The sequence below is a fragment of the Rattus norvegicus genome, chromosome 9, assembly GCF_021556685.1.
Source record: "Rattus norvegicus strain SHRSP/BbbUtx chromosome 9, alternate assembly SHRSP_T2T, whole genome shotgun sequence".
Classification (NCBI taxonomy): domain Eukaryota; kingdom Metazoa; phylum Chordata; class Mammalia; order Rodentia; family Muridae; genus Rattus; species Rattus norvegicus.
Window position 1 is genome coordinate 128860113 of NC_141542.1, and position 14100 is coordinate 128874212.

Sequence of the window (14100 nt, forward strand, 5' to 3'; positions counted from 1 at the left end):
AATACACAAATGCTTCTCAAAGTATGCTATTAAATAGCAAAGGAAGGTTACATTACCAAACTCTTTATGAAGTTAGTATTAGCCTAGTACTAAAACCAGATAAACACAGACCACTCTCCAACATAAATACATGCAAAATTTCTTTAAAAATGCCTGCAAACTCTTCAATAATAAATCACAAAATTACTATGATCAAACTGGTTTATTCCAGAGATGTAGTGCTGGCTCAATATGTCAATTAATTTTATAAATTTCACAAATCTCTTGTTTTTGAAAGAATAGAAATCATATCAATTGATAGACATGTAAGGCTTTTGACAAAGCCAACATCAATTATGTCAAATATCCTCCCCCCAAAAAATGTCTTGAATTAAACCCGACCAAGGAAGTGAAAGACCTTTGTAATGAAAATTCTGTAGATACTAAATAAAATTAAAGAGGACACTAGAAGATGGAAAGACCTTGCATGCTCATGGGATGGCCCTACTTCCAAAATCAATCTACAGATTCAATGCAATCCCAAGAGAAATTAAGGGGGAATAGTATCAAAGTCCATTACTTAATGCATGAAAGCCCTATAATCCCATTATTCTGTATAATGTGTTAAGTGTTAAGACATTTTTGAAAGCTTTAGATCCATACTGGTTTTAGGAACACACACAGTCACACACATGCACATGACAAAACTGCTAAACACCAGTCAGGCATATGATGTTCTACCAGTAAACCCAGCTCTAGTGAGCTGGTGCCCTGGGATTCATTGTCAAGACAGCTTAGCCTAAATTATTGATCTCATGTGAGAGACCCAGCTTCAAAAACAAGGTAGATATTACCTGAGGTCAACAATTGTTCAAGAGATGCATGAACATATATGAACACACTGTATACAAATGGAACATAATTCAGACGAAAAGCTGTGGCACATGCCAGAACATAGATGCCCCAAGGAATTTACACAAAAAGAAATAACCCAGTTGCCAAGAGACAAATACTATATGATGTTATTTGTACAAGGAGCCTAGAGACAACAAATGGAAGCAATGGAAAGCAGCATGGTGGTTGCCAAGGGCTATGAGAGGGAGAAGTGAAGAGCTGGTATTTATTGAATATAGAATTTCAGTTTGAAATGGTAAAAGAATTGTGATGCATGGGAATCATAATCCCACAATCCAGTGAATGTACTTCATGCCAATCAACTATCAACTTAGATAAAAATAATACATTCATATTATGTATATTTTACAAGAATAATAAAAGTCCTCCATCGCCATAAAGTGATAAGGAGGTTGGGCCCTGTATAGCTGCAACTCAGTAACAGCAATGTTAATCTACTTTGGTGAGTTTCCTAACGGTTTCAGTGCATTTAGATAGCTGTATCTTGAAAATAAAGTAACATTAAAATGTCTACCAAGGTCTTTTCTGAGGTATCTTGAAATCTCAAAGGAAACTCCTTTGAGTGACTTGGTGTAATGGAGGCGGCTGTTGGCTGTGAGGTGCTGAGAAGAAGGCAGAATCAGAGAATCCTGAGTGCTCTGCACAGCACTAACCCCCAGGCAGTACTTAGTTTACTTTCCTTTATAAAACTTTACAGAATGAAATTTTAAGCCTATCTGGTTGATTAACCACATGTACTTTCACAAGAAGTCAGCATTAGATGCTTCCTTTGTCCTCAAATGTCTTTTTTTTTTAAGGTATGTCCCTGAGGCTAGGGTACATGTTACATGAACACACACACACACACACACACACACACACACACACACAGTGGCAGCCTGCAACATGCAAGGATTTTTTTTCTTCACTAAATGTTTGTGTTATCTTTGGCTGTTGAGAGATGTTTAAATTCATGCTGGCATAAGAATATATGCTGAATGCTTCTTTAGATATTTAGACTAAAGTTTTTTTTTTTTTTTTTTTTTTTGGTTCTTTTTTTCGGAGCTGGGGACCGAACCCAGGGCCTTGCGCTTCCTAGGTAAGCGCTCTACCACTGAGCTAAATCCCGAGCCCCTAGACTAAAGTTTTGTGTAACAAATATCAGTTTATTACCCCTAGGATGGCGAGCCTCCTCGAGACAGAATAAGCAGTAAACAACACAACACTTATCATTCAATATTGAGCGACACAGATTCCAGCTCTGAGTCCCAGACCAATAGAGTGCTACACAGCATCTTAGAACCTTCAACTGTAAAACTGACTAAATAGCACATACCATTCGGGATTACTGTAAAACTAGGGGTGAAATGTGTAAGACTGTGCAGGCCCTGTCACCTAATGGACACCAAATAAACATTAGTTACTATTTGTGTCACTAGTGTTAGTGTTATTAGAGAGCCTATGCAGGATAGGGGACAACAGTAAGTGTGCACTGGTAAACACGATCCCCCCCTAACCCACACACACACATCATTAGGAATGATGAGAGATTGAGACTAAGACAACTCTAGCAGTTAACATTTTGGGTTGTTTCAATGACACCCTTTTTACTTGGTCTTGCTAACTCTGAGCATTGCTAATATCCAACCCACCTTTTTATCTGTTTTTAAAAACAAAATTACATAAAATGGACTATTAAGGCAAGGTGACAACTGCTTTTCCTGTTCTTTATTTAAATTTTTTTAAAAAGATTTATTCATTTTATTATATATAAGTACACTGTAGCTGTCTTCAATAAACCAGAAGAGGGCATCGGATCTCTTTACAGATGGTTGTGAGCCACCATGTGGTTGCTGGGAATTGAACTCAGGATCTCTGGAAGAGTAGTCAGGTGCTCTTAACCACTGAGCCATCTCTCCAGCCCCAAAAATGCTTCTCTTGAAAAAAGGAACACATATTTTAAAATTGTATCACATTACCTAGTAAGGACTATCACAAACAACAGATTCTGTTTTAAAAAAAATACAGGTTGTGATTTAGCAGTTAAAAGGTAGAAGACAGGCACAGTGTCCCTCTGTCAGATTTGTATCAGATGTAATAATGGAGACTCAGTTGGGAGGTTCTCAAATATTGGACACTATTACCCACCAAGTTTGCAGAGCAAATACATGTTATCCCAAACTATTGTACAGTTTTCAAGCCTGCAACTTTCCCTAAATGATTTTTACTATTTGTTCTAAAAAACGAAAAAGCTCAACAACAAGAGAAACTCCCAGCATGCTGTTTCCTGACATTTTCTGTCTTTCATTCCCCCTAGAAAGAGCTGGACCCAAAGCTTCTGAACCATGTTGGGCTGTGCTTAAGGACAATAATGCATTAACACACTTTTCTCACATTTAATTTATTTTAATCATTTTATTCCAGCAAACTTTCAGAGGGCAGAGGGGAAATTCCATTCACCCCTATCATATTCTGCCCTGCCCTGCTGCACATCAGCCCAATGGCTTACCAAGGGCAAAATTTTCTATTTTTTTTTTTTTTTCGGAGCTGGGGATCGAACCCAGGGGCTTGCGCTTGCTAGGCAAGCGCTCTACCACTGAGCTAAATCCCCAACCCCCCCTTTTTTTTTGTTTCTTTTTTTAGGAGCTGGGGACCGAACCCAGGGCCTTGCGCTTCCTAGGCAAGCGCTCTACCACTGAGCTAAATCCCCAACCCCACCAAGGGCAAAATTTTAATGCAGGTTTGGTTTTTGTTTTTGTTTTTTTTTTTTTCTTTAAGATCAGGGGTACAGTGTTTCTAAACAGAAAGAACTGCACTAAGTCCATTAGTAGACACCAGATAGCTCTGAGAATAGATCTTTTTGGAAACACCTTCAATAATGTCAGTTTAGGGTGCTAACAGAGGCCACTTGACAAATCATTTTAAACTGAAACAAGGAAATCCACTTAAGAAAGGGTTAATAAGTCAGTGTAAAGTTAGAACTGTTGAAAGTCACTGTACACCAACTTTAAACATCAATTAAGAAAGTGGTAATTGTTCAAATTCTGAAGGTTATAATAGGATCAATGAAGAAATGTATTTCTTAGTCAATCATAAGGGAGAAGCTTATGATTTGACTCATTTCCCAGTCAATGGAAGCTTGTGGTTTGAACTTGTTTTCTAGTTAGTATGGTCACTGCCTTCAATGGGTCAGAACCAAAAGCCATGTACTTTAGAATGCTTGTAAGAAGCTCAACATTGACAGTAGAAATTATAAAAATATGTATAGCCAATAGTCACATGAAAAGTTAATACAAAACTGGAAACCGAAGTAGAATAATTAAATATTACTGAATGAATACAGTATTACATGTGCTTTTGATACAGTGTAGCTAAATCAATAAATATATTTATTAATATTTTTGAGTTAAATATTGCAAAATAAAGTAACTTTAAAATATTTATTGACTTGTGTGGGTGTATGTACCTACTTGCACACATGTGAGTGCCACAGTGCACATGTAGAGACAAGAGGACAACGTTCAGAAGTTAGTTCTCTCCTTCCTCCATATCTATTCTGGGGCTAAAGCTCAGATCATCAACCCACTGAGACATCTCACTGGCCCTAAATAAATTCTTTAAATCTCTATTTACATCCCTTAAATTTTCTATACTCAAGTTGACAAGAAAATAAAACAAAAGATACTACCATCCTAGTTCATTTTCTGGCCAAAGCCTGGTCAATTTTTTTTAAGAAAATAGGTTTGTTGGGCTCTTGACTGTGGAGACTGGGGGTTTAAAGAACACAGCAACAGTGTCTGATTAGGGCCTTCTTGCTACATCATAACATGATGAGGGCATCACTAGTGAGACAGGGCAGATGTGATGATGAGCTTTCTCTACTTGTCCTTATAAAGTCACTGTGCCATCATGGGGATTCTATTCATGGTCGTATCTAAACTTAAGTTAATGAAGACACTGAGCAAAAGTTCTGCTTCTTAGCACACAGCAAAAAAATGTTTTATTGCTTTGAAAAGAAATCTTGCTTCATCAAACCACAAATAGGCTGGCCCATGACAAACAGAATAGGTGGATCCCACCTTTCCCCCTGTGTCTTCCTTTGAAAAGTACTATTTTGCCTGTGAGTAATGGGCACTTGCTGTGCACAGAAGGGGGGATCAGACAGGTTTATGGTAGATGGTGTTTAATGTACTTCCTGTAGGTGGCCTCCCAACAGATATCTTCAGAGAGAAGTTAAAAAACAGAGAGCAATTATTCTGGATTCTGGATTCTGCCTCCTTTTTCTCTCTGGACAACTCTTGTCATAGAGCAGGCTACTGAAGAGACAAGATGGGAAGGCTCTTGGTGATCACTCTTTGACTATGTGCCATCTCCCTCACACTGACCCTCTCTAACCATACATGGGTCAGACTCGTCTGTATTAATGACTCTCCCCTTAGATTCTGATTATCACCTTGACAATTTCCATAAGGTGTTGTTACAGTCAGCATGCAGTCAGTTCTCTGTATACTTGGGACTTTTATTCCAGGTCACCTCATCAATATTACATGTAGGAATGGCCAGGTCTCCTATGTAAAATTGTGTAGTAATAGCATAAGACCCAGACAACCCCTCCTTATACCATAAATTATTTTAGACATTTTACAATATTCAATACAATGTTGCTTCTAAGAAAATATCTTGAATTATTAGGAAATTGTGACAAGCAGATAGTTCTCTGCGTGTTTGGTAGAGAAATCACATCTTATAAATAGTCTCTTCTTCCTTCTCTACTCTCCTTTCATTTTGTCTCATTTATATCCTTCTATATCTACTTTTCCTTCCCATTTCTTTATTCCCCATGAGGACAGTGATGTATTAAGATAGAATCTCATATGTAGCTCAGGGTAGTCTTGAATTGAAAATCCTCTTACATCTACCTCTTGAAGGCTGAGTTATAGGTGTGTGTGTTGTGCCTAAGTTTTTCAAGCAGAAATCCATGGATGTGGAACCCTGAGCAACAAATTAACTGTCTAATCTTTGGGAAATTGCTAAGGTGATGACAATATTGAGGAGTATACTCAGAGGGTACAGCCGTGCCTCCACTTCTGTTAGCTCCTGGAAGCACATTACTGTAGGGATATAGAATAAGCCTAGGCATTAATTCTAAAGCAGTCTATTTCACTTGAGACAATAAGAAGCACCAAAATGACCAAGAGGGACTAGAGCTTAAAGCACCATAAATGCCCTCTCAAGCCAGACAAGGACTCCAGGAGATGCTCTAACAGATTCAATGATTCTTGGTCAGAGAGGAAAAGCTGTAAGAGGGGGTTCCAAGGTGCTTCCTTCTGGCTTCTCACAGTGTTTATTTTATTTAAACACTAGTATTTATTTAAACGCAGACACATATTGGACAGGGTAGAGATGAGTATCTTAAGATTCACATGGCAGTCTTTCTAGACCATCCTCCATGTCCACCTCCTTGCCATTCAACAGAGCATCAGAACATGGGATCTGCTGCTGACACTTTGAAGCAGTTCCAGAGAGATCCCTGTTATGTGACTATTAGATTTCAAAATGTTTAATTCCAAGCTATTCAGAGTTTGAAAGGTTCATAGAAAGAATACACAAGTGCCTTTGGCTATGTTAGTGATGGGCAGGGAAAGAAAAGTCCTACAGTTTTCCCTTAAAGCTTTTCCTCCTGTGTTCTTTTACATCATGCGAATCATGAACTGTGATTGGTCTCTCAAGTCTTACACCGCTTCTCTTTGGTAATGTTGTCTGATGAACAGGTAATGAATTCTGGTTCTTGATGTGCATGCTGAGATCATTTCCTAGTAATTCAATGTGTTTTCTCAGAATCAACATTTTATCGAGTATTGTAAAACATCTAAGCTGATTTACAGTGTAAGGAAGATGTGTCTGGGTTCTGTGCTATTTCTACAAAATTTTACATGCATTGAGCATAGATTAAGTCAACTATGTTGTTGTGGCTGCTCAGTATTGCTTCTTGACCATCTAACTCATAGGAAGCACATTACACTGTCATTTCATAAAATTTGCACTAGCAAACATTACATTAAAAATGTCATTTCTTGAAAAAAAGAAAAAAATGTCATTTCTCAGGGCTGGAGAGATGGCTCAGTGGTTAAGAGCACTTACTGGTCTTCCAGAGGTTCTGAGTTTAAATCCCAGCAACCACATGGTGGCTCACAACCATGTGTAGTGAGATCTGATGCCCTCCTCTGGTGTGTCTGAAGATAGCTATTGTGTACTTAGATACATGACATGAATCTTTTTTTTTTTAAAGTGTCATTTCTCTGGAGTATGCTCAGCAATTAATTTTGTATCAGCAAATTAGGAGAGCAGCTTTCAGATGCACACATTCACAGTTAACAGAGTCTGCTTTTGAAAACTGTTATGAAGTGTGATGCATATTCTCCCATCTACTCATCTTGATCTACTATAAATTTGTTCATTATCGGAAAATTAAATTTAAGGACATTAATTAAATTATGGATATAGTGATACTGGGAAATTGTATTAAGAATAAAAATACAAAACCCTTGCTAAAAAAGGGAGAAGAATTTTTGTCTCCCCTCCTTAAGAAGGTAGGTGAAATGTATTTGAGATGAGATAGGGCTCCATGGCCTATTTGAAGAAGAGGGTGTGTTAACTATATGCTTTAATTAGCACCTAAACTACAGATCAGAATATTCCCTTTTGTGTAGGAGGACAGTCATGTAAAATGCATGTAGTTGAGCAATTTTGCACATCCTGTCCTCCAGCTAGAGTCCTGATCACACTGGGAATAGGCTACTGAAGTGTGCTTCAAAGATTCACTCACCCAGAAACAATTTTTCTTTTAAAACTAAAAATCATGAAAACATTTTTAAATTTAATTTTTACTTTCAATCTTTTATTTTTAATGTATTTATATAGAATATATAACTAATTATGAAAACTGTCATAAATTTTTCTAATAAAATAAGCACCACACATGAACATTTATGTAAAGGAAATTCACTGTACACAGTATAGCACCTTTCTCAGACTTTTATCAACTCATTATATGAGATTGGTTCAGTAGAAACCACCAGGGGGCACCCTCAGCACTGTCTTCCAGTTGTGTCCTACTTATGGTGTCCTGGACACTAGGTGACGCTAGAAAATTGATGTCTCTAGGTATGCTGCACCCTATTAGACTAGTTCAACAGGAAAAACATAAACTTCAACGAAGGTAATGACAGTGCGGATGAGTCGTTCAGTGGTGTGGAAGAAAAATAGAAATAGAGATCCTGGTGGAGATAAGAGACTGTGATTCTCATGACCACTACCTACCAACAGACCCTACTCCACATCCACAATCTGTAACTCCCCTATACCTATGTGCAGAGTGACACCATGACATGTCACTGATACACCGGCTGCTGGTCTATGTCTTATGTGTCAAAATCTCCTTCAGTCATGAGGAAGAGTTTTCTTTAAAATATCATCCTCAGAAGCAACAGAAATAACCAAGTCCCACAACTCCTGTCATCAATAACATGCCTGTTCTCCACTGGCAGCCACCATGGCCCTTCCTCCTTCCTGCCTGAGCCTGTGTGATATCAGAAGAATCAAACGCATAAGTCTTTCCTCAGAAGATGCGATTAAAGGTTGTGGTTGAAAGAATAAGAGAAAAAGAATAGGCTAGAGAAGCATCTACCACAAGTCCAGCACAGCAGTATGGGGGCTTTATTTTCTCTAGAATCTTGATTAAATGTCAACTCTGCATTGTAAAGGATAGGGACAAAGGAATAGACTTGTGGGCATTTGAGCAAAAATTTACTTAAGAAAGTATTTCTAGTCTTGAAGTCATGCTTCCCAGAAACATTCATTCTGCACATTCTCCACACCGTGCCTCCCTCCACCTCCCCTACCTAGACAGTGGCTAATGATCACATACACATTTTAAAGCTGTGCAGTTTCTTTCTACCTGTGACAGTCTGAATGAAAATGGCCCTCATAGGCTCTTAAGGAATGGCACTATTAAGAGGTTTGGCCTTTTTGGAGGAAGTTTGTCACTGTTGGGTGGGCTTTGAGATTTCAGATGCTCAAGCCAGGCCTAGTTGCTCCCTTTCTTTTCTCTTCTTGATGTCTGCAAATCCAGATGTAGAAGTCTCAGGTACCTCTCCAGTACCATGCCTGCCTGCATGCCACTGTGCTTCCCACCATGATGATAATGGACTAAACCTGTGAACTGTAAGCCAGCCCTAACTAAATGTTTTCTTTTATAAGAGTTGCTATGGCCATGGTGTCTCTTCACAACAGGAGAAACCCCAACTAAGACACTACCCATTTGATTTGGGGGACCTTCTTAGTTAGGTTTTCCTGGGATCCCAACTGAGGGCTTAGGAAATTTCTGAGGGCAGGTGGGCCTCTTACCTTTTCCTGTATTTTAATTTTTGAGACAGAGTATCACTATGTACCTCAGCCTAGCCTCAAGTTTGCAGTCCTCCTGCCTCAGCCTCTTGATTGCTGTTATTGTAGGCATGTAGCATCGAACCAGAATAGACTCACAGACTCCACTCTGGAAACTTCAGTGTTTCTGAACAATGAGGAAATGGGTTGAGGTAGGGTAGATAGACCAGTCCTTGTTTGTATGGGTTTCCAATATTTAATGTCTCAGCTCAATGTCTCAGCTCAAAGATGTTAGTGGTAGGAAACTGAGACATAGCCAGTGCGGACACTCTGACAGACATGAGAACTGACAGCTTGATAGAGTTAGTGGTACCTGTCTGACTGCCAGTCCCACCATTAGCCAGACCTCACATTGGAGCTGTGCAGGAGGCAACAACCCCAGAATTCCTGGTAACTTCCAAGCTGTCCTTGTGATAACACCCAGCTCATGATGGGCAATTCAGGTCACATGGTAACTTGGTGTCCCATTGCCAAATGTTCAGTTTCTACTAAGACCTAATAGCAGGCCCAGAGCTGTTTTTGAAAGGGAAAACAGTTGTCTGGGGATGATGGTATAGCTTTGCTCCAAAGATACCAAAGGTATCTTCTGTGATCCATCTACAGAGGCCAGCCAGAGGTTCCAAGCGGCAACTCTATCTACCACAAAAACCTCGAGTACCATAGAGTTTGCTGGATCATATGGTCCAAGTAGTAGGGCAGCCTGCACAGCAGCCTGGACCTGTTGAAGAGTCTTCTGTTCCAGGCCCCACAAAAGGCCAGTGGCTTTCCTAGTCACTTGGTAAATGTGCCTGAGTAACACACCCAAGTAAGGAATGTGCTATGTCCAGAATCTAAATAGACCCACTAAATGTGCTTCTCCTCCTATTGATGCCAGACAATGCAATCCTCTGGTACATGTGTGTGGCTGGAACCATGGGTCCCTCTTTGTGTACTCTGGTTGGTTGTTTAGTGCCTGAGAACTCTGAGGTCTGGTTTGTCAATATTGTTGTTCTTCCTATGGGGTTACAAACCCCTTCACCTCCTTCAGTCTTTTCTCTCACTCCTCCATTGGGGTCCCCATGCTCAGTCCAATGGTTAGCTGCAGGCATCCTCATATGTATCAGTAGGGCTTTAGCAGAGCCTCTCAGAGACATCATATCAGGCTCTTGTCAGCAAGCACTTCTTGGCAACAACAATAGTGACTGGGTTTGACGTCTTCATATGGAATGGATCCCCAGGTGGGGCAGTCTATGTCAGTCCCTGCTCCACTCTTTATATCTGTATTTCCTCCTGTGAGTATTTTGTTCTCCCTTCTAAGAAGGACCGAAGCATCCACATTTCGGTCTTCCTTCTTGACCTTCATATGGTCTGTGACTGTGAATGCCAATTTCTAAGTATATCTATCCCAATTATACATTCTGGAACTTGGGATATGACCACAGGATGTGTTCAGGCACCTACTGGACCTACTGTGAGTCAGGCATCAGTCAAAACTCCATTAAACGCCTGTCCTCCATAAGCCCCTACTTTAACTGGAGGGCCATAGCATTTCTTGGGATCTCCTGGGATCAGAACCAGTATCTGATAGACCCTGGAAAGTCTGATTATTTGCTTTCCCCAGTGTACAGTTATCCTTGTAAAAGGCTACAGGTCTCTCTGGAGAAGAACTGGAAAGAGGCTAATAGCAAAATTTTTAGGTGTCTTATCAAGATCCTTCCTCTGGGGAACCTAGCCACCCCTTCATTCAAGGGGTTCTGGGCCTGCAAACTGACTCAAGTCTGGAAATTGATTTACTGGCCAAGATTGCCTTTTGCCAGGATCCAATGTAGCCTCTCTTTCATTTGTTTGAGAATGTGTCTGCTTATAGAGATCAAACAGATATGCAGTAGGCTTCTTATCTATTTCCTGCCTGGACACCATGACTGATTAGGCACTACCAAAGGTCTGAACCAGTCATGCCATTATAAATTTCACCTCTCCTGTGCTGATCATTACAGGCTATGTCATTATAAACGTTGTTTTGTCTACTCTGACTAGTATAATAACTATGTTCGCCTTATGTCTTGCCATTCAATGCTGCCACCTGGCCTGTGGCAGCATTGAATTTAATTCATCTAATTGAGCAACATCTCCAACCCTACAGTCTGGCACACAGAAAAGGGCAAGAACAACACTTTTCAAATGTGTGGTGCCCCTCTCACCAGTTTTCGTCTTATAGGATTCGTGAAGGCCATATCTTCTGGGCCTTCCCATTGTGGAGGATTAGTTTTACCCAACCTATCTACTCTAGCATTGCAATTTCCCTGAGCCTTGTGACTTCATCTGGGTTCAGGTAAACTGCAGCTACTTCTCACCTGGTAGGTCTGAGACAAGTCTGAGAGAAAAGCAGGAAACAGGACAAACACCGTGGATAACAGTTGTTAGCTGGGACATCTTCCTCAGTGGAAAGGTGGAAAAACAAAACAAAAGCCTTGTATGCACACATGGCTATATTACTAAATGTTATGGTTTGCCCTGAAGTTACTGTATTTTGATGCTAATTCCAATGCCCCAAGGACAGCTGCCTAGTCAAGGACTCAGAACTCAGGTGACTTCACCAGAACCACCTCTCCATTGAATCTGTAAAGTACAGGTGAGGGGCAGGTACAGGATAGAAGGAGGCCTGTCATTGGAGGAGAAGGAAGGATGGGCTGGAGAGAAGTTTGAAGGAAAAGGAGGAGAGGAGGAGAGAAAGGAGGAGAGAGAAGGCGAGGGGGGAGAAGCCATGGCAGGTGATGTTAAGATTCTGCTCTGTGTATTTACAGGTTGTTATCAATGTTCTTAAGGGATGGATGGTACCGGGCTTTGTATGTTTAAGAGGGCAATTATATCTTACCAATTGGGTCAAAGATTATTGTGTTGTGTCTTCTTTTATTGTGAGGGTTTGAGTGTAGGAAAACGTGTGGCTGGGATGTGTTTCCACCAAGATATCTAGCGAATATCTTGGGGCACTGAGGTGCCGAACCCAGCAGGGTAAGAGACACCAATACTTTTTTATTTTTGTATTTATACAACAACAACTAAACATTCTATTAATGAACAGAACTGATAGAATGAATCTCTGTATGTGTGTTGAAAGCGGATTTATTAGAATGTCTCACTAACAGTGGCTGTCTACCAATGGAAAGTTGAAGAATCCAGTGTGGTTCAGTCCATGTGGCTGGATGTCTGTCTGTCTTCAGTATATACCAGAGTTTCAAAGAAGTAGGCTTTTTAATGCCAGAAAAAGAAAAGAAAGAAAGAAAACAAAAGAAAGAAGAAAAGGCAAGAAAGAACTTGCTAGGGAGAGGTAAGGTAAGTAGACAAAGAGAATGAGCTACCATCTTCAGTGTTCTTTATATATGTAGGCTGTCACCAGAAGCTGTGACCTAGAGTAAAGGTGGATCTTAACAACTCAAAAAATCTAGATTAAAGAAGGGTTTTCAAATTCCAAAATCTATAATTAAGAGAAATCCCCCTACAGTACCCAAAGCCTTTCAGTTTTAGTTAATTCCACATGTAGTCACTTTGAATACAAGGAATAGCCATCATGTAAGACAAGACAGAAGAAATGAGAAAGATTTCCCCCCTGTGGCAGGCAAGGAGAGGATAGGAGTCATTTCCAAAGCAATGATTTCCTTCAAGAAAGGAAGCAGTGGGATTTTACTGAATGAGTCTGGCTATGTTCACATATAGGTTTCCCTACCCCTATACATGCCATGTTAGCCATCGTTGGACTAACGATGTGAAAATTCTAATAAATCTGCTTTCAACATGCAGAGATTCGTCCTATCAGGTCTGTTCATCTAGAGAACCTTTACTAAAACAGTTCTGTGTGTGAATGTGTGTTCACCTTCCCACTGAAGAGGATGTGCTGGCTAACAGTAGTGTTCCACAAGGTTTGTCTCCCAGGGTTCCAGGACCTACCAGTGAAAACTAGCTGCAGTTTACCTAAGCCCAGCACGAAGGATTCCACCCAAGCCAAATGACAGTGTTTCTTGGGGGCAATTCTCTAGTGGGCTCACTGATCCCAAGGATACAGAGTTCACTAGTCCCAAAGAGGTCAGAAAAGTCGATATGGTGAGTGAGGATAAGGAGCAGGGCTGGGGAGAAAGAGAGAAAGAGCAAGCAAGGCAAGCAGGGAGAAAAATGCAGTAGGCAGGGAGGGGGGGTGAGAGGGAAGGTGGAGGGAAGAGAGGGAAGGATGGAAAGGTGAGAGGGAGGGTGAGAGAGGCAGAGAAACAGAAAGACAAAGAGTACAAAATTTCTGGATGATATAGGAAGAGCTTCTGGGGAAGGGAAAACTCGGCCCCTGCGCTGGAAAGTTCAAGGTACAAGGTGGGGTATGCCAGACAGGCCCTGTTACACGTGGGGACTGAGGAGTGCTGGGAGAACCTGGAGGCCCAGACAGCTTTGGTGTGTTGAATATATGAAGGTCAGCTGATTGTAGGGTCTAAATCCCAACAGCCACAAAACAAAACTCTTGTTTCCTCAAATCTCTCTTTAATTGTTAATATCTTGGGCACCCTCCCACTTGTGGGACAGATCAATAACTCCACTGCAAGTTGAGTATGGGGGTTATGCACGCTGTATACCTCGATTCCTGGAGGCAGAAGGGAAAGAGACTACTGAATGTTGTAAGCTGAGAGCAGGTTGAAGTGAGGACCTGGTAAGCACAGGGTCACCACTCACGCAAGGGAGGAGCAAGCGGCTGGGCAGTGGTAGGTGGTGTGGTGGGTCCTTCCTGGGGCTGGGCGGGGAGACAGATGAGAACGCTATTGGAGGACA